At 38.9% G+C, this 22,466-nt stretch overlaps 1 protein-coding gene and 1 long non-coding RNA gene across 4 annotated transcripts in view; one reads left to right on the top strand and one right to left on the bottom strand.

Moving 5' to 3' along the window:
- Nucleotides 1-22,466, top strand: part of Sema2a (Semaphorin 2a) — a 281,547-nt gene that overhangs the window by 142,472 nt on the left and 116,609 nt on the right. The gene's annotated exons all lie outside the window — the stretch shown is intronic.
- On the bottom strand, nt 20,805-22,242 carry LOC138135845 (uncharacterized). 2 transcript variants are annotated; one of them, XR_011161109.1, is made up of 3 exons: nt 21,677-22,242; nt 21,236-21,625; nt 20,805-21,039 (listed from the first exon to the last, which is right to left on the bottom strand). It is a non-coding gene; the product is annotated as an uncharacterized lncRNA (long non-coding RNA). The 2 variants fall into 2 exon arrangements; XR_011161110.1 differs by having other exon boundaries at nt 21,682-22,242.

The following is a 22,466-nucleotide window of genomic DNA, read 5'->3' as shown; positions in this document are numbered from 1 at the left end:
ATTAAGAATAATTAACGGGAGATCTGGTAGATCGGAGGCGCTGCACAGCTGCATCCAGCATTTTCCGGATGGTCTGAATGAATATTTGAAGGCGATATGGATTTTCCGTGTACGCCTGCATTAGCCATATTTTTCGGTCTCTCGCGTCACGTTTATTTTTATCTTGCGGAGGAGCTATCTTGTGGATTAAGTCAGAGTCGAAGAAATTCGACAATTGCATAAAATTTATTTGCAGTATGGAAGTATAATGCGATTAAAGTTACGGCCCAAGATTAGAGTTCAGTATAAGTTACGACCCCGCTCATATACGGAATACAAATTAACAATAAAATTTAATATTCTCAGTAAACATGTAGTAGCCGAAACGGCGGTCGAATAACTCTCGAAATGCCGGACTAAACCCGATAATAATCCGGGTGTAATCCGAGGGAAGTAGTTTAAACTAGGTCCCGCAATGCGAACAATTTTCGAAAAAGTCACCCCCGAGGAGATCGGTCACGCCGGAGGGACACGTCGAATTAACACCGTAACCTTTCGCCCAAAACATGACATTTGCGAGAGGCTCGTGACCTCGAGATGGGGACTTAATGAAATTTTTGAACTTTGCATTAACCTTTCGAAGTGACCATGCGTAAGGTCTTTGTCGGTGGAGCCGGTTATTGGATAGCTCCGCCGGGGTGGGAAACCCGAAACCAGTCGATAAAAAAATGAGTTAAGAGTGGAAAAAAATTATCACGGATCGGATAAATCTGGAAATTATTATAATGCGAATTTTTACATGGCGCGTTTGAACATAACGACACCTCCTCTCGTGTCACCTGTTAGGTGAGAAAATTTATACATCTAGGAAATAAATTTTTAAGCACGCTTTGGTGAAATAGCTCGTGAACGATTCGTTCGTGCGTACAAAAGAATTTTGATAACGACTGTATAGGTACGGGAGATTTATTCCCAATCGATGTCTACTGGAAGGAGTTCCAAGAGATAGTTCTTCACGGTAGAGAGCTTCGCGCGAGGCATTGTTTACAACACATGTGCACGTCCATGCATGAACTTCACCGAATTCTTTTTGCGGAAACGTGCAAGGACAGGTTTAAAATGGGTTAATCTTGACGACTTGTCTGTCGTGAAATTGATCAGAGTCGATGGGATTTTTCTATTTTCCAATAAAACCAATCCCGTGACAAGATAAGGAATCAATCGTTCGGGATTAATTTATCAGTGGGCAAAGAAAAATACAACGGAATCAGATTAAGAACAAATCAGAAATATTAGGAGGGACGTAACGCGATTAAGGGGTAGTGTACACCCTCGCGATGTTTGCTCGTGCGTTGACCCCTAAGAGACAGATTTCACGATTTTATCTTGTTAGACAAGTATTTGAACATCGATAACCGATCGTACAAGAGTCCAATAGGTGTTGCAGTCGTGGCACCCTAATCAAAACAGACATTACGTGAACACCGAATGAGATAACAAGATTTTCTTGACGCACCTTTCACTCAGTTAGTTTGAAAAGTGAGTTACCGGACTATTTCCCTGAACAGGGGATTGTCAGATTACCGGCAAAGCCAATAGTTTTCAGATATCCGAATCTTCCAAATCCCGGACTTTTACTTGTCAATGCCTGGAGGATTGAAGACCGATATCTTTGTCTTCAGATGGTGGACGCGTTAAAAAGGCGTCACTGATTTACGATTGACGTGCAACAAGTAAAGATCGCGATGCGGATTATTAATAAGGTCGTTGCGACAGAAAGCTTGCAGTCGAGCCAAATATGCACATTTGCTAATGGATTATTCGTGTTTCTGTCAGAAATGCAGAATATCAATTGGACTGGTGCGGTGTCATGTCTGACAGTTTTTTCTGTGTCGATTTATTAAAATTAGGGTCCGAATCCGTTATTTATTTGTGCGTCGAGTCTTCACGTCGACAGGAGATTAACTCTCATACGTCAATGGCACGGCCATATTGTGCCGTATATTAAATATATTAGCGAGACTGTCGGTGTCACGGAGATAAAGAGGAAATTTGACTGTCATGCCCTGTTCGATTTAAAATTACCATGTGTGGATCAACGTCGTCCACAAAAACGACACGTCGGGTTAAGCTGCGTCCCACATGGAGCGACACGACTCCCAAAATGCAACTCCGCAATTAGAATCCGGCCCAAATTTAGACGGTGGTGTTTATGACGCGTGCAAGAATTATCTTCAAACGTTCCCGAATCCATACCGACGTAAATTTGCACGAATTTATGCATTAAAAGCACTTTTACGTCGGAGCGCGCAAAATAATTCAATTGCGCTAACAAAGTTATATTTCACCTCGAAAAAGCTCGAGAGCGACGTGTTACTAGTATTTTTTGCGCGGACTGGGAGATAGTTGTGATGTGATGTTTCTTTGGGAGGATTGTTAATGTTGTTAAATTCGCCGGCCCGATTGAATTATCCAGGCTTTTCGCCTAATGAGCCTTAAATGTTTAAATCCTTGAAAGTTCACTCGGGATCAAGATAATTGCACTTTGCAGCCCGATTATAATCCTACAACGACAGTTAAAACGTGCACTTTTGTTTTCTTTTGTCATTCTTTTTTTTTCAAAATGGCCACCAATCTCTATAACGTCATTTACCAGGGTCATTTGAAACTTTGCAATCTGATAATAGAAGGTTATTAATATTTTTCTTGCTGGAAATATTTTATTTTTCATAGTTTCTCATTATTTGAAGACACTTTCCCAACGAAAAATTTTTTCAAAATTTTTGTTTAGTGATTCCCACAAATACAGGGTGATTCATATAGTATCATACAAACTTTAACCGGTGGTAGATTCCAACCCCTAGACACTCTTACAAAAATGTCTAGGTTCTAAAATTAAAATTGTTGAAACTAAAGCATGTTGAAGAGTGTACCTTTTAAGAATTGCAGATAAATGAAAATATTTTACGTTGAAACAAATTGTCAGGCATTGTTGTCAAAATGAAACTAAAGCGAACTTTATAATACCAATATTTACTCTATAGCAACAATTGTTTGCTTCTATTATTCATGACATTTGTTATAGATTGGAAGTAAAGTGGAATAATTTAGCATTTACTAATAGTGAAAAAACCGATATGGTAATTTTTGCCAATTTTTGATGTATGGCTCAAAATTTTGTTTTCAAGAGCCTTTTGAGACTAGAATCTGCCACTGGTTAAGATATGTATGAAACTATATGAATCACCCTGTATATGTATTTTCACACCTAATTGTCAGGAACATTTTTAACTATTACTCACGTCATCAGAAGTGGGATATAAAGCCTTGACTAGTTACTTATGCAAGTACATTTTCACAAACAGAATTGTTTTCTTTAAATTTCCTGTAATTGTTTACTTGAAAGTTTCGCAGTGAGGACAAAGCTAATTACACTTTGATTATAATCCGATTGCGACAGTTAAACTTGTTTCAAAAAAAAAATTTTCCATCTGTTTTTGAGTGGTTGAATTTTCAAAATGGTACCTGAAGCTAAAGATCAGGGACATTTGAAATTTCTTCATCTAATAAATAGGAGGCTGTAATTTTTTTAATATGTCGTGCTTTATTTTTTAATGTCTCCCTGAATTTCCACATTTTTCAAAATTTTTATGTTGCAGTTACCATAAATAGATTTTTTTTAAATTAGCAAAAAGTTTACACTTAATCCGTGATGTCATTTTTCTAATAAAGCTACGTCCTGATAACATCATAAGTAGGATACAAAGCCTGTAATACTTATTCATTCACTTTCGGTGAAAAACATTTTTTGTTTTATCTTGATTGATTGATTCTATTTTGGTGACTATATCATATTTGCATAGAGATTGCACCTTCCAAATTATTTATATTACTCGTATATGATGTCATTTTAAACCTTGAAACTCCAATTTCTTTGTTTTGTTATTATTCATTCTCTTTGTTCACACATGATGTACGAGTATAAAGCCTAACCTAGAAATTATTAGGCACCTCAATTATGACTTGTATCGAAATTGAGCACAGTTTTGTCTTGCAATATTATTCTTCGAAAACGTTTTATTTTACGGTCAGACTAAAAGAAAATTCCATAACAGAGTTACTAAATTTTCAAAATGATCTCCATTTACTACGACCATGTTAAAGTTCTCGGTCTAATACACAAAGCTATATTTTTCTTTTTGCCAAGACATTTATTTTTCTGTCTCCGGCAACTTTAAAACATTTTATCCAACTAAATTTCTCAAAAAAAATTTTTTGTGCAACCGTACGCGAAACGAGCACTTCGCATACCTAAAACAAGCCGCGAAATCCAATTTCGCGGCCGTTGCTCTTAACAACGGCCGTTGAAGTAAACGTCATTTAATATTTTATACAAATCAGACTTTACATGTAAGACTGGCGTTTAGATTTTTTGAATATGAAATTAGAAACCGCAGAATTTATAATACGTACTTTTTAACTCTGCAGGAAAACTGAAACGTCACTTTGATTACAATTCTCTTCCGACATTTTTATATTTATTTATGTCATCTCCATAGCGAATGTAAGCCGAATTTATACAGGTGTCTTAAAATTGCCGAATTTTGAGACAGCCTGTATATATTTAGTTATTGACAGTGAAGTAAATTTTACTTGTTCATTTTATAATAATTACAAATTTTCAGTTGCACAAAAAATGTGGGGTACACTTTGACCGCGAAACCCTTAAACATCCTCGAGATTGTTTACCTCGGCCACAAGTAGCCTCGGCGACAATTTTTCTCTCGGTACGTTAATGAATGATTTCGCGGCCTTGACATCCAAATAACTACTAAACACTTACCTACTGCAATTTTTGTAATAACGCTTATGTCCTGTTAACCATCAGAAGAAGGATTTAAATTTTAAATCATTGTTGTATTATCAATCAAAAGTTCTTTTGTTACACGATTTCTTCGGAGCCTGAAAATATTTTCACCACCATTTTTTCGGTTAGCATCGCGAACTTGAATTTCTGAGTCGGCGGATTTTGAAAGTACAAAGGATTAATTTGCTTATATCGAATCCTCGAGACGGAATTCCAAAGTGATACTTTATTGGCCGTTTTGATACGGCATGCCTATCCGTTGGCACCGGATTTGCATTTTTTTCCAAGTTTTTTCTTATGATTTATCGATCATTAGCGTTGTCTGTCGGTGAGAGCGGTGAAAAATGAGTGGAATTAATTTTTTAATGACATTTTAAATCACGTTCGAGCCGAGCCATATTTTTACGATTTGTAAACGAGCCAAATAAAAAGTTCTCAAAACTAATAACCCGGTGTAGTTGGCGTGTTCGACAGGCCCAGCGTGCTGTTTGAAGAAGACCCCATGAAAATTTTAATTTCGGGACGTGCTGTTTCCAAGAGAAGACATCACACTGAGATGTTGAAACTGGCGCTCATTAATTACCTCCGAGTGTATAAATAAAACGCGACAATGTTGATGATAACATTCGTGTGATTTACATATTAATGTGGGTGAGGATGAATTAGTGCCGCGAAAGAGGCGATAAATAAATAGTGGCGCTGGGATTATCTCCGGATGCCGATATCGAGAGCAGTTTTAATTCTGATTCATCGCGGTGTACATCTTCATGAAAGAAAGCTCCAAGAAGCGTTTCTGTATCTGTTTGCCGTGGTGGATGCGTCCGTCACTGTCACAGAAAGGAAGCGGAAAAATCACTGTCGCAACCGCGACTAAAAGGGTAAAAACTACCTTAAATATTTCACAAGTTAGTTTCAGATAAATTGTCTCATGAAATATACAAGGAACGGCTTTTATGGCGCGCGAAGAAGCCACCGGACCATTTGCGAACCGACAATCGTCATTGTCGTCTAAATCATCCCCAATTAAAATTACCCCTCACGTTATCCGCCGATACGCGAGAAAAACTTTTATTAAGTATAACAGTTTCGTTTTAATGAGCTGACAAGTCCCGACTCTAACTAGAAAGATAATTATCCTTGCGGAGCTTAATGGCGACATTTTTCTCCAGTACTCTTAATGTTTACGGAAGTTTCTAATGAGAAAATCTATCACGCTGGCGCGAATTAAGATCGAATAATATTTAAACTGGATGGAAGAAATGTGACATCCCGGAAAAATCCGGCGCGAGTGAATCCCATTAACGAGAGCCGCTGCGAGATTATTACTGGAGCTTTTTAAACGACTTCTTAATTACTAGCAACATGCACTGGAGGGGACCGACGAATCACTACACGTTTTCCTCAACGCGAAAATTGCAAATTTTCCCCCGGAATATGCAATTCTGGCTTTGACAATCACCATAATGCGAGGCTAAACAGTACGCACTAATCGGGGAAAACATCGATGAGGATGCTAGGACGGCCAGGAAGAATTACGAAGTGAGGAATTGTCGTCGGTGATTAAAACTCGCCGTCATAAATCACATCGAAGATATTTTCAAAGTTGTTCAAGAGCGGTTGAGCATTTTACAACAGCGTTTCAATTGTGTTTTAAAAATGATAAATTAACGGACGCGCCCCGATTTAAACCGTAATAAGCCGAACCGCGTAATATATTGTGATAAATGAAGTTTTGAAAGGTCGAAACCTAGAGGGATCACAAGTTACTCTCACTATTTCTCAATGGTGTAACGAGCTTGCAGGTGCACGAGGCGGTTCTCAGGTCGTGTGCGCTTATTTATCATGGGAAATTACCGAAGAGGCCAAACTAATGCCGAGACGCTCCACTTCGAATTCAATTGGATCGCTTTCTGCATCTGAATAGTGTAACGTAACCAAGTTAGGCAAGTTGGATGTAACAGCGTCGGTGAACAATCCAGTGGACAATTAGCACTTGGGAAATGGCGTCTCAATATAGGTCAAACTATAATTATTGCTAATGCCCGTCTAGCACCGCCACTCGCAACTAATAAACGAATATCGATCACTGATTGCATTTTGATCGCATCACTGCATCAGCGAAGACGTTCATGAGTCGCCTCTCTAGATGCCAATTAACTGGATACGTATTCCGATTTGATTAGGATCTCCGCGAATTATTATTTCGGCATGGATTAAGCCCGATCTGGTAAATCCCGGATGAAGAACGTGTCGATGGTCTTCTTTGTGTTCCAAGATTTTTATTATCGTCTCACCGCATCGAACAAATTGTCTACTGGACTTCTTTTATTGTGGTGACGGCTTTTCATTCCACTTGCAAACAGTTTGAAGATCCAATCAGGATACCAGTTTTGCCGCCGTTATGATGTGGGTTGTTCTCTTAAAAATCTCTAATAATACCTTTTGTTCCTGCACCACAACATATGGTGCATTGTACATCCACCGAACCAATAACTTTGTAATTATTTTTTAATCAGCCTACCGGCGACGCATTCTTACGATATTTATGCTTCTGGTCGCTGATCGCACAGATATTGAGACTTGAGTATCTTCGGTAGCAAAATCTTCTCCGGTTTCGTAGATATGCAACAGAAACAACACACGCACGAGACAGCTGTCAGTGTCTCACGATTGGTCTTACTCTCGAGGTTGTTGCTGTTCAAACACATTGGTCTAATATCCATTTCTGAGTTCGTTGCCGGTACGTTGTAAACCTGGAATCAGTAATAATCACCGCTTAATACCGGCACAAGCAACTTTCTTTTGTTACTTGCGCTCGGCTCACGTTAACAAACTGGCCATCCTTGTTCTGAAAGCTGTGTGCGGGCGTAAGAGTGAGAAAACATGATGTTTGGAGAATACCAGGTAAGGGATAGTACTTTAGAGCAGGAAAACCAAAAATATCAGGTAGTCTGAATTGCACTCTATAAGCAGCATAACGCCTTGCCGTTATGAAATGTTTCGGACTGTTTTATGGCTTAGCGGCAACGGACTCAGAAACACAGTTTAGGTTAGGTACAAATGCTGACGTTGCTTTAGCACAGCTGACACCGAATCTAATGAATGGAAGAACTAGAATTTTTTATTCGGCGTCATATTATAAGTAAAGTTTTGGAAGGTTTGCTGCTCCATCTTCATGCAAGGACACTACAGAACCAAGTGAAGAGTTCTTGGTACAGATTTAGATAGATTCTACAAGATTACAGGGCACATTTCTATTTTCGCCAAATTATCTAATGACAAGCTTTTATCACTTGCAGCCACCATCTTCTTTTTCTTTTTCTTCCTCTTCTTCTTCTTCTTCCTGTTCTTAAACAATCACGTGATCTACATTTTTTCAAGCTTAAAATTCCTCCAGAAGCTTCTCCACAAGCCAGATTGGATTGATAACATCGATCAGCATTGGTGTATTGTGCCTTGTGCCTACTTGATCATTGACATGTAAACAATAGAGGGCCCGATGTGGAGCTTTGGGGTACCCCAATTTTGCTCGATTCTTTTGTGAATGTTTCGTCGAAAATTAGTTTCCAATCGAGACGTTACGTGAATTAGAATCGAACGTCTGAGTCTCCTTTTGGTAATTAAATGCGTAATTGCGGCAGGTGGTTGACGGTGGACATCTTGAAATTGGATTTGAGACAGTGTCTGTCTAAAATTCAATTTCCACTATCTTGTAAAATTTCATGCGACGTAATTCGAGAGAGACATTTTGTTGGTGTTATCAGTCCGGGCGTCTGGATCAAGGCGAGTGTCTGGATCATGCCGAGTTTAAATTGAGATTTCATATCGACACTGTATAAACAGCTGCCGGGGGCGATATTTTACGCTCGGTATAAAGTGTTAAACACCGTGTACAGCGTAAAATTCCGCGACTATTTTTTTGTGTGTTTGTGTGGGATTTGATTTATTCGCGATTTCAGTTATCCATGCGACATCCAACTTTCCTTTCGGCGGGTAAAATTGGGGTTTGTTAGTTGTCCGGAGTTGATATTAGTCGAGTATCATGACATCGTCATTATAAATCATTGGTAGAAAGTTTGTGCGAGTTCTTTCCTGGTGCAGACTATGAATCGCAATTTACATATTCGAAACGCAATAACTCGTGCCCCTTGCTTTAAATCAATCCGCATTCGCTCCCCGCAACTTTGACGCGGGACAAAGCAAATTTACGCCAATTTACATATTTATACGCATTTTGTGTCCACGCTGTAACAATGCCGGCAGATGAGACGTCGTTTTCGTTGGCAAATCGTGTTAACTTCCACAAGTACGCTTTTTCAATCGGATTAAGCTCGATTTAAATTAAACTGGCGCGTTATTAATTGTTATGGAAATGTTCCTTTTTCATTCACTGAGAAATTGTTACGGCTCCTCTCCGATTTCTGTGACTAATTAGTCTAACCCTGGCACAATAATTTTTGTTATTGGATTCGTCAGCTTATTAAAACTTGCACAATACAAGTTGCGATAATGAGGATTACCGAGGCGGAAAGAAGACTTGGAGTCAACCCTGGAGCACACCCACCCCAAAACCGGACCTAAGAGTTACAGTGTCGGATAGAAGAAAAAACACCGCAAAGTGATCTTCTGGAGATTTGCATTCCCGAATTTACTCCGCTTTGTTGGATCGTTCTCGCAACCCCTAATGCGGATCGCTGGAGGCGAGGCCTTGTTCTCGGCTTCATTTAGCATCACCTGACACCCTCTAATTATGTATTTTGCACCACGTCACTAGACATGTTGTTCCCCTATAGAAAATTGCGCCGCCTGGGGGGTGTATAAATATGTAGAACTATATTTCAATTTTCTATCTGAATTAATTTTTCTCCGGGGAGATGCAGGGAGAGCGTCTTAACGATCGATGATAATCTCGTACCTTTTGGGTTCCCGCGGAGGCGGCGGATTCCGTCGGACGCCTCTTTTTTTCCTGGACTCCCTCCGGTCGGACTTGGTAATTTTTCCTAATTAATTTGCTCGTTCGTCGGGGTTAGTTTTTGTTCTGGTCCTGACACCGCCGCTCTGGTAAAGGAGTAACCGCTCCTCTGGCCGCTTATTTCGAACGCCGCCTTCAAAGGCGTTTTGTCGCCGTATCGACTTTATTGTGGATTCAGTGTCCCTATATGTACTCTTAATTAAGCAATTACTATACGAGCGTTTGGCTGTTCTCGCTAAAGCGTGAATTTTGTGCGGAAATTTAGCTGCTTCAAAGAATTATGGAACATTAATTAAAATCATTCGCTTGCGTTTAGCTACTTTGCCATAAGGAACAAACGACCTAATTGCTTAAATAAAATGCTCCAGTTCCACGTTCTCTACAACTGATTTGTCTAATTTGAAGCATCGTCTCCAATTCAAAGAGATCGCCGAAACACCAAAACTTCAAGAGAAATCAATTAATTTAAAATCTGAAATGATTATTAAAAAAAAAATTTACTCAAAAACGTGCCTTTCTGGTACTGCTACAAAGTTCCTGTCTTGTTTTCTCCAAAATAATAAAAGCAATAATAATAATCGGTACAGCATAGTAAAAATATAAAATCCGGTTCTGGCAAAAGAAAATAATAATAATAATGGTTAATAAGTAATAAAAAATATCATTACTTGATGATAAATAAACGCGGCCTCAATGCTGTCATTTTACGATAATATTTTGTCTTTTCTTTTTGTCTGTCAAAATGCTGCGGTTTGTATCGGGTGTTCATTTAAATTTATCAAAGCAGGCGTTGAAGAGTCGATTGTGAACGCACCACAGATACAGATCACGGATCACCTGTTTAAATCTAACCTCACTTTTGCGTTGTTTGTGTTTTTACTCTGCAAACTGACGAGTGGTACGTTCACAATCGACTCTTCAACGCCAACTTTGAGGAGAAATTTAAATGAACACCCGATATAATAATAGGTGCACCAGAGCAAAAATATAAAATCCGGTTCAACCTCGAGTTAATTCGGGCAAAGAAAATAATAATAATAATAATGATGCTTTCAAAGGACTTATCATTACTTCTTGATGGTAAATGAATCCGGCCTCGATGCCGTGGTTGTTTATTTTACGACATCATCGATCATTTTTATTAATCTTGCGAGATTTTTGCGGTGTTCGAAGTTTGCGTTAATTTTTCTGTTGTTTCTGGTGTTCCGCAGGGTGGCCGACTTCACCCGCCACCTTTTTCCCTTTTTGTGTCGATTTGTATCGGAGGTGCGTTTAATGAGGCGGCGGTCTTTATCGTTTGGTGATTATAATTACGTTTTGACAACAGCTGGCGAACGGGTCAACCGCAGTACAGACCACACGTCAAAGTCAGAGTTGGTGCGGTGCCGCCCCAGTGATATCACCTATCAACCCCATTGCGGATCGCTTACCGTCACTGTCACTTAATATTCCCTGTTCGCTTAAATTTGCATATCAATGCGGGGGTCTCTTTGATTATTTACCATATTTTATGGGTGGATCTCGGAGCAGCCGCAATTATGTATCTCTCGCATGAATAACAAATTCATTCGATTTCTTTCTTGTTCCAGGTGAGAGAGTCGCGGAGGAATCACGGGGCGATACGTGAGTGATTAAAGGTTCAAAGGTGCAATAAATGCTCATTCCGGCATGAAAAATAGAGAGCAGGGTGAAATCCTATTTGATCGTTGTGTCGTCATGCTGTCGGGGAATAATTGCATATTTATTTCTTTTTTATGCCTCTTTCGGATTAAACATGCTAAAAGGTTGTAAAGACGTTTCAGAGAAATTCAATTTTCATGCTCTAACATTTTAAACATCAAAGGTAGGAACACCCTATCACCCCTTCCACTTTTAGGCAGAAAGCATTTGCCAATGTTGCCGTGGAATTACGCTTTCAGAGAGTTTATGCATTCTCAATGTTGCCACGTACGATGATGGAATTGAATATTTTTCCCCCGACCACCTAATAACCCAAAGGGATTGCCCATCGGGTCGGTACCAGATAAATAAATTCGCTGGTAACGAAAGGGCACGTTTGGCTGCTGTTCCTCACCCGGAGCAATTTTCCTCCGGCTTTTTCTTCCACACATAAATTCGTTTTAATTAGTTGCACATTACGACGACACAAATTCGCTTCTGAAATTTTCACGGGGCCGTGTGTGGTTTAATTTAGTTTAACTCGCCCTCCATAAAATATGAGGGAAAATTCAGTTTTCTCCGCATAATGAGGCGACATTTTCTCGGCGAATTTATCGCAACATTGTTAATTAGTGCGACGTTCGATTCGTCCTGGACGAATCACGCTTGTGGTTCGCAGGATTATTGCCGTAGTAATTAACACCGGATACAAATTTAATGACTTCCTATACATAATTTAATTATAAAGGCGAACTGGCAGACCCGCGTTCTTTGCATTAACATACAGCTCTGGGATACATTTAGAATTTAGCATAAATTTCAAAGTAAAAATAAAAATCATTACATCCGTAATTTATGTAGAAAGTTTTGGTGGCGCGTTACAAGTCCGTAATAAATTACATCGTGTACATTGGTGGTGAATAAATTAATTTTTAATTAGCACGATTAAGAGAAGTTAAATTGTTCCGTGATAATAGTTCGCGCTCCACCCTGCATTCTATTAATTTTAATTCTATTTAAACAGATGGCGAATCCGCGCCAAAACTTTATTTGCTCCGAATCAATTTAAATTTTCAAGTGAGACTTGATTCAATTAAGAATTGAAATTAGACGTTAAGTTGTCGAAATGGCCGGAAGATCCTTAAAAACTCCCGGATCCCGCACAGTTTGCGAGTGTCGCAAAACAAATAAAAATTTCCCGGATTTTTACGCACACCCTCGACGCATTTTAATAAGCGCTAAATGCGAAGCTTTTGCGTATTTTCGGGAACATGACACAAGTGTAATAACATAACGGCTCCGGTTTAATAATCGGGGTTAACGTATCTGGCATTGCGTGTGGTAAATACCATCCCTTGGAATTCGCATCTTTATTCGAATTAATTAAATTCCGACAATACTGTAGCCGTTATGATTAGGTTGCGGTGCGTCGCGTTCGGGCGCAACGGTAATCACGAAATTTAAATTAGGAATAATTTAGGATCAAACCAGGGAATTTTATTTAAAAAGGGAAAACGTCGACGACTGTTATTTGATCGGAGAGTAATCAAGGGCCCGGAGGAACTCGCAAAGGCTCACTCGAAAGATGATCTTTTGTCGGAGTCATATGAAAAATAAGATAATGGAAGAACTTCAGATATTTTTTATATATAAAGTTTAGCTGTTACTAGAGGATATGAGGTGAAATGAGGTATCATTTCCTTCAAATTCTGCAAGACCCGGAACTCACACGGCGGAATTTTCTTTGATGCGATTCAGCTCCGTTTTAATGAGGAGCTTCTCGAAATTTTTTTCCGGACCGAGATACATCGAGACGTTCACATTTGGCTGTTTCCTGCAATTCCGTGAAAAATTATGGCCACACTCTGTGTCTTGTTCGACATACCCATAACTTATAAACAAACCCAACTGGTTTTACGCTCGTAATTCTTCCAGGAACGGCGTTTACGCCACCACACATTTATCTATCGCTTGGCACCGGTTCCACCTTTTAGTCTGGCCAAAAATATTTTAATTAGTTTTTATCTCGACCGCGCGACATGTCCTGTTTATCCTGCGCTCATTTCAGACAGATAACGGCTTACTTTAGCACGACGTGCGTAAACGAAAGAAAAAATTCAAGAAAATTAAACGAGCGGGACGAAAACCCTAATTACGATAGACTTTGCCCGTCTTATTTTTTCGTAGCAAACTTTCACAAAAACGAAAATCCGAATTTTGCTGTTCATGTGGTTGCCGAAGCGTTTCCATGATTTATATGTGATTAGTGATTAACAAACTTAGCCTACGGCCTCGTTGTGCAAACTTCACGGGCGTGGGGTAGTAATATCCACATCCCAATCCCACGAGTTGCGTAAATAGCTATTAAAAGATTAGATGAGTTTCATAAAAAATGGTTCTTCGGTTCTACAATACTTTATAAAAAAATTGCTAGGAGTAGAAAGGATGGAAAACTCTTTTTTGAAGATGAAAAAATCTTCAGAATTCAAAGAATCATCACTCTTTGGATTGTTGGCAGTGAGTCTTTCTGAGCTACATAAAGTTAATAGTTATTTACGTTAGACTACGGTAGGTGTATTTTCCAGCGCGAAAACTAGGTTTCAGGCTCGAGGCGAAGCCGAGGGTTTGATTAGTTTGAGCGCTGGAAAATACCTACTCTACGAGTTTTCGGCTGATGAAATGTTTTATTTCGCACTTTTGCAGATTTTTATGAAATAACAAAAATACCAAACTTTTTGACAAACAGAGCTGCCAACCCGATATGATGAAATATTTTTGCAATTTGTTGTAACGATATTTATGGCGAATTAGTATCTATAAAAATAAATCATTCATTTTTGTGTTGAAAAAATGTAAATCATCCTAAAGAGCTATTACGTCATTTTTCCTACCGAAAACATTTAAAAATATTGACATGCGAGATTTTGTTGCGCTAATTCTTCTTGTTAAAAAATGAAATATTTTTGCAAGTTGTGACATAATTTGTGAGAAGTTTTTCGCAAAAAACAAGTCTTTAGATTTTCTACTGTAAGAATTAAAATGATTTCAAGGAGCTGTCAAGTCATGTTTGTTTTTAATGTGATCGTGTCGGAGTAAATCACGCTGTTTGTAAAAGTGGGACGGTACAATCTGTCTTGTTTTATGAAATTTTTGCCAAGTCTAATTTGCGGTGTCATTGTCTAGAAGGCGCTTACACAGTCGGTGGTGGAGAATTAATAGCGCCTTTACATTCAGATCTGTGCAGGGGACTCAATAAAGATGGTTCTGGTAAAGTTCTAAAAGTTATGACCTGAATGGCAAGTGCAAATCTGCATTTTATTAAACACATTTTCTGAAAAATCCGGTATTTGTCCAATCAGACAATTCATCAGCGATGCAGATAGCGGAAAGTCTAGATAATTTTTTTATTGTTTGTTTGAATGGAAATTGTCTGGAAACGGGGAGATAATCGAAGCGATAGGACTTAGTCATTGACACGTTTGGTCACTTTGTGCCGTATTTTATTTTTACACGTTTATTTTTTTTATCTTGTAATCTTCCATTCCTCTTTGGTGTATTCGATGAATTATTGTTGTCGGCGAAATGAAACAAACCCGAACACGACATCCTGAATAACTTATTTAATAAAACATAATTTTTCACTTATTCAACTTGTCACTCGGAGGTATTGCATGATATTATCTAGATTCTAGAGGATACTTTTGTGCAATAAATAATAGAATATTATCGGATCGGTGCTTTGCTCCGGGCGTATTCACAAAAAAAAGAACAAACTTATGACCAGATTTAATTAGCACTTGCGTTATAGACTTGGTGTATAATCAGTAGTCCGTTATTACCTCTGGAAATTTAAAATCTTAATTAGGATGTCATGCTGATGCGAGGAATTTTAGATAGCTATTATATTCAATTAATCATCTCAATAAAAACACCTACAGAATGTTTATCTCATTCCCAAGCGCTTTTTATGGACGAGAAAATCAACCGAAACTCTTACATTTAAATTTCTTCTGATCTCTTGAATATTAAATTAACGTCGGAGGCTGCATCGCATTTCTGTCCTGGAATAAATCAAACTATTCGAAAAATCTATTACACCTCTGCCGTGACCCGACATGCAGCCGCCCCCGACAGATGCAGAAATCAAAACTTGGGAAAAGTTCAACCCCTAACCAGCCAATAACAATTGACAAACGTGATCGGAATCCGGAATCGATAAATCGGGGAGGAGAGGCACTTTCTCCGTCGTAAATCATCTTCACAATTAGCAAATTGAAAACGAAGTAATTTTTCAAAGTTGGGGGTAGTTTTCGGTGAGAATTGATCTTTTTGCGTAACCGCCGCAGGAATTAAATAGGGGCGGTAAATTCGTGTAACAGCCCATCGGAGCAGTCCACGGGAGTTTCTTTATTGTGAGCTGTCTTGCGATTTCTCGGGGTTGGGGCGTTTTATGCATTCTAATAACGCTCTTACCATACGAGATTTTATATTCGTTTCGTTTGTGCGTTCGTTTTTTAACGTCGTTCCTTTCGCCTAGATTTTCATACGTCCTTAGTCCTGGAAACTAACCGCATTCGCGGAGACGTCGTAGCGAATGTGTTCTCGAGGTACTTTCTTTTTACATTGTAGCCCGAATGGGAAAGGCAAGTCTTCGGTCATAAAACGAAATTGATTTAGAACTGTGGAGATCAGCAGGTAGCGTTAGTGGAGCGTAGTCGCAGAAATTCCGATTTATTTAATCAAATCGGCAAGAAGAGTTCTCGACGTCGGGGTTAAAGGTCGGTCCGGGTTTTCGGGGGAGGGGGCTCCGGTGACAACCGTAAGAAACATTTATTCATTTGTCGGGGGGAACTAATCGTCCCGAAGTCGGTAATTTAGTGTTGTCAGCGCGGTAATTAATACGTTTTCTTATAAATCCTTGTCAAAGACAAATGCGACGACGACTTTGCCCCGAGTGGGGTTTTCCAAATCAGAAAAACCGAATCTGGTCGGTGTCCGCACGACTGCTCCTCGGACGGACCCCACGAACCACTGACGCGTCTAACGAATCCCGGCCACTTCTTCGGGGGACTTTCGATTTCTGGTCTCCAAGACGACGCCCAAGTCCACAAAAACAATTTGAATTATTGCAATCGCTCCTCCACACAAGGACGAACATGGCGGAATCAAAATTAAAGATGTCGGGTCATGTTGCGACTGACAGAATTAAAATTGTTCTTATACCTCCAGCAAGGGGTGTGTGGATAATTTCTTGCGAACATTTTTGGCAGTATGCAACCAGCAAAACTGTTGCTTCGGTGAGCCGAAGGCACTGTTTGGAAACACACGGATCAGACGTGTCAGTCGAGTAGATTCTCACGTTATAACAACATCTGCTGCATTGAACAACAAGCGGGTGTTGAGTGACGTGTGTCATAGATTAGGTCCTAGTCTTGTCTAGTTCGGCTAGCCGTACTTGCCAGAAATAAGCTTATAAGAGTATGTCCATCCACGAAAAAAGAGTCTTGTTTCTAAATGACTGCCGTGGTTTCAACAATTATGTTCAAAAAAAGAAGCGAATATGTGCGCCTGTAGCGGTTAACAAAAAACAAATGAAAATTAAGTGAAGAGCATTTTGAAAATTAATTATTGAGTTTTCGTCGTCTTTCATGAGCCGTCACTTCACTCAGTGAACTAGATCTTGAGATATTATGGCAGCCATTTAAAAGCACATGATTTCGAGGAAGAATCGCATATAGGTATTAATTTTTTTTTAATTTTCTTTTAATGAAGATTTCTGTCAAACCGCTATAAATTCGTTAATTATTGGAATTTCCAGATGATGTGATTTTAAAGATACATTTTTGTAGTCCAGTTATTTAAGAAAAACCAAATACAAATGAACTGTCTAGGAAGTATTTAAAAAAAATTGGTTGGTATGCAACCAACAAAACATTTTGTATAGAATCGCCGCTGTCGTTAGTACGGCTTGCCGTTGCTTACTGTTTGGAAATGCACAGGAGTCAGACGTGTGAATCAAGAAAACTCCTAGGTCATTATCTCAACAAACGAGCATTGAGCAACCAATATCTAGTACGGCAAGCCGTACTTGCCGAGCACCGAACCTAATAGAATGTTCATTCTTGCATACAGTTGATTAAATATTATTTATCAGTTGAGTTGATAATTATATCGTATTAATAAATATCGAAGTATGTATTTTTGGTTTTTAATTTTTTATTAAATATTTTTTTAATTAAAATTTCTCTAGGATTTCGTCGGTCCTGTCTAGCAAGCCGTACTGATTTTTTTTGTCAAAATTCACTTCACGTTGATCATGACCGTACAATTTAATTTTTCGGCCTCCGTCTAGAAAATACTGATTTTCCATTCGTCTAAAGCATCTTGGCGTCCTTTGGCAAGAAAATCGAAACAGGAATTTTTAATGAAAGATTTTAGATTGGCGGCACTGGCTGTCAATGTCATGTGGAATTTTTGTACAATTTTTTAAGTGTGAAATCTTGGACAATTTTGTATCCTTTATCGCAAGCTCTACATTGTGTATAGCAGAAGTCGAATCAGTAGAGGCTGAGGGGGTTATCAGACTTACGGGCGAGCGGCAACCTTCATAGACAACTGGCGACGGGTTAGGGATAACAAAGAGGACGACGACGATTTTGAATATTTGACGAATTGATTAACTCTTGTGGTGTCACAGTCGCTTCTTGGATCTTTTATGTTGTCGGTAATTGTTCACTTTAACTACTTCTGGAATTTTCGCGTTTTTTCTGGCTAGACAGCCTCAGGACCTCCTCCTACATCGTTTCCCACCAGTCAAACCTTGTGCAAATGAAAATTTTCCTTACCCTTTATTTATACTAAGACTTGGCGCGACCTTGACGCGACCTTGAAACACAACAAGAGAAAAAAAGGCATTTGCACAAGGTTTGAATGGTGGGACATGATCTAGGAGGACTCCCTGAGGCTGTCTAGCCAGAAAAAAACGCGAAAATTCCAGAAGTAGTTAAAGTGAACAATTACCATGTTGCCAACGGAAGAAAAATAAATTCCCCATGCGGTAATATTTTAACAAAAATTCTTTTACGTGAAATAAATTATCGGCTGAAAATTTTCTATGTTTTGCAAGTGCTCGCACTTGGAAAATGACAGACAGTTTCTAGCCTTGTGATAGAAGAGAGATTAATTTTTTTAGTTAAAAATAAATTAATAAACATGAACTGAATTCTTTCTTTACTGCGTTTTCTTGTTCTGGAAAGACCTAAATTTGTGTATCTGCGAATCGCCACCTTAAACGTTTGTATTTTTTAATCCAGTGTCTCAGAAGAGAAACAAGAATATTTTCTGAGAAGCTAGATAATAATTCACGATGAGAATTTGCACCGTGTTCGAGCGTGAAATTCAAACCTGCGTCGGTTACATAATAATAATAATAGCTACGAGCATCTCGTTTGATGGTTATTTAAAACTTTTGAATAGCTGACTCCCCTTATAGTAAAATTTCAACATCAAAGACCGTTTTTAATTTATATTGTGCGCGAACGTCTGTCGCTATTGTTGCCAATCCAAAGAAGGATAATGGATGATCGCGGCGAATCGTCGACGATGACCTTCTCCGTCAGCTTTCTATTATCATAAACAAAATTAAAGTGGGTAATGACGAAGTGCGAACGAAATCTTTCTGGCGTCTCCTCGAAGTCTCGAAGTCTGAAGGGATGAAGTCGGGGCTGGCTTCCGGTGTCCATCTGAGTGGCGCTTTGTTGACTGATGCACTATTTGTCCTTTCACCCCATCTCCGCCAACCCTAATGCTTTCTGATTAATTTTTCTTGCCCGGACTTTTTGCCGGTCCACTCTCCAAACGGGCGAGCTAAAAATTACACTTTTTCTTTCCAATTAGCTAAATGGCCAGTAATTGCGAACTAATAGAATTATTTATGAGCGTGCAAATGAAATCGAAGCAATTTCGAGGATAATAATATAAATAGAGGGGTAATTAATCTTGGCACGCGATACAGCCGAAAGAAAAAAAAAATTAAATGGACGACGTGGGTTGTCGATGGGTATCGTTTTCGGTGACAACCGTACGGGGATCAAATCTACTTTACGGAATTAGTAATTGATACCGGCATAGTTTCGTATATCTGTCACGTGAAATCAAGCAAATACTAAGTAATTATTAGTAATACAGGTGCGTGACCGAACGAAAAATACAGTCGGGTTGTAGTTTTGTTATGTACTCGTGCACATTGAAAATAATTGCGAGCTTGTCTGCCCATAAGTCTGCACGCACAAGTAAACGAGAAAAATAATACCACCCTTCGACGTTTGTGCACGGGGGTCGTCCATTATTCATTAGTAGAAGAATTTTCGTGTGTTTCCCTCGTTTCGATCGATTTTTCGGAGACATTTTTCGGACGAGTCGCCCTCCGGAAGGGTTGAAGCTGGCGAGGGGACCAATCGTAAAGAGGTGATGTAAATGAACAGCGGCGTAATTTATCGGACCCCTGGTGACATTCCAATTTTCACTTGAACACGAGCATTTTAATAATGCGACCCGATCATCGCAATTTTTTCCAATCACTTCTAATTGATTGGAGGCATCAATCGCGACGTCTCCGACTGTCTAAACTCCATGTTTTCCATAAAACACGGACCGAATATGTTTTCGTCGAACATTTTCAATCATCGCAAGTTTTACGGGGCCGTACGATTTTATGTCCCACTGGAGACTTCCGCTTGATGTGGCGCGTTAGATTTGATTAAGAAAATTTTCGCAGTAAAAGAAATAGACTTGGCAGTCGGGAGTCGACTTCATAGGTGGAGTTTTAACTAGTCGGGGTGAAAAGGGGTTGATCAAGTGAATGGGAAAGTGTGACAGGACGCAGTTTTCTTTGATCGGTCTCTAAGTAATTTAGCGCTCAGAAAAGGGAGCTTTACTTTCCGGACCGCGAGCACGGATTGAAATTATTCCGCTTTTCTAAACGCCACCTTCTGTCCTCTGCAGGGGGTGATGCATCTCCATCCGGTTTTTCTCAGAGGAAAATCGCGTCTTCTGAACGATTGCTTCTAGTCCGGTCGAATCTTCGACGACGACTAATCACTTGCATTCATTCAAACAATAAAAAATATAAAGACATAATTCCTACAGATCGGTTAATCACACCTCATTATACATTTGCATCTGAGAAAATACATAAACAGTAAAAATTTGAAAATTATATTTGTGTGCAACCGTGCGCGAAATGAGTACTTCGCGTGCCTAGAGCAGGCCGCGAAATTGAATTTCGCAGCCGTTGCCTTGACGACGGCCGTAAAAGTAAAAGTCATTTCAGTATTTATTTATTATCACAATTACAACATATCTATCTCTATATTTGCGGTGTGATCTTACAAAATCTGGATTGGGTACAGTTAAAGTTTGATTTATGCCAGTTTTTGTGTCAGGAACGGCCGCTATTAGTACAGAATTTTCATCCGGTTTGAAGTTCCCGCCAATTTCAAATGGAGTGGTCGCCTGATGATTCGATGATTGACGTATTGACGAGTCGGTAAAAAAGATCGATCTAGAACAGACACGTATAAATTAGATTAATTTTCCACCGGTCAAAAATGGAAATATCTAGTAACTAGTAAGTAGTAACATATCCTGAATCCTGAATGACATCAATAGACATTTTGGTTTATTTGTCTCTTCGCACGGCATCTGATATTTCCACGATTAAAATAACCTAAAACTTATAACAGAACGTTAACGTTTACCTGCCACAATAAATAAATTCCAGTAAATAGGTAAGCCAATGCAACATTATCCGACAGGGTTTTCACATTCTTCTTGTTACATCAGTCTCAAAGTCACTGTAACATTTTTTATATTGCTGTTTCGATTTTTCAGGTTTCAAATGCGACACTGCACAATTTATAATCTTTTTTTAACTCTGGATGAGTACACGGAACAAGAGCTGCATATTTGCGGTATAATCTTACAAATTCTGGATTGGTGACAGTAAAAGTTCGTTTTATGTCAGTTTTTGTGTCAGGAATGGCCACTATTAATACAGAATGTTCATCCTTGATGTCATCGATAGACATTTTGGTTAGTTCGTCATCGTCTCTTCACATGGCTCCTAATATTCCCATGATTAAAATGACCTAAAAAAAGGGCAGACTATACAGCAAATTGATCTGGTCTCGTGTCAATACCTTACACTTTTTCACCTGATAACCAACTGACTTTTTTTCAAAAAAGGTACCAATTTCAGAAACTTCGTAACACCAATGCCATCCCGTATGTTCAGCGTGAGCTTCAACATTGAATATGTACTCCATAAAGTTGAACTTTTCACAGTTTTTGATTTTTCCATTAAATAAGCCAAAACAACATTCTCCGACACCGTTTTCACATTATTTTTATTACACCGCTCTTTAAAGTCATTGTAACACTTATTGTACTGCCGTTTGGACTTTTCTGGTATTAAATTGGACACTGCACAATCTGGGGAAGTAGACGGAACAAAAACGTAATTTTTTTGCGACATTTTTCCAATTTTTCTCAAAATGAATTGTTTTATTTATGTCGTTTCCATAGCGACATGGCGACATGTAGGCCGACTTTATTTTTATTGACAGTGAAGGAAATTTTACTTTTTCATTTTATAATTACAAATTTTCGGGTTGCACACAAAATGTTGTGTACACCTTGGCTACGAAATCCTTTGACGACCTCGAGATTGTCTTGTCTCGGCCGCAAAGCGGCCTTGACGACAATTTTTCTCGGTTCGTCAAAGTAGGATTTCGCAGCCTTGCTATACAAATAACTATTTTGTTCATAAGCGCGCTGCGAAAAATTTCGATTTCGCATGACTTGCAGCTTCGGCGGTAGGCGCTGGCTGGCTTGGTGACATTTTGAAAAAAATCACATGGTATCCACATATTTTTAATGCAAATTAGAAGTCATCTCCAGTCGTTATTATTATTTATAAAAATAACAAAT

The sequence above is a fragment of the Tenebrio molitor genome, chromosome 7 (assembly GCF_963966145.1).
Source record: "Tenebrio molitor chromosome 7, icTenMoli1.1, whole genome shotgun sequence".
NCBI lineage: Eukaryota > Metazoa > Arthropoda > Insecta > Coleoptera > Tenebrionidae > Tenebrio > Tenebrio molitor.
This window is presented reverse-complemented; position numbering and strand designations above follow the sequence as displayed.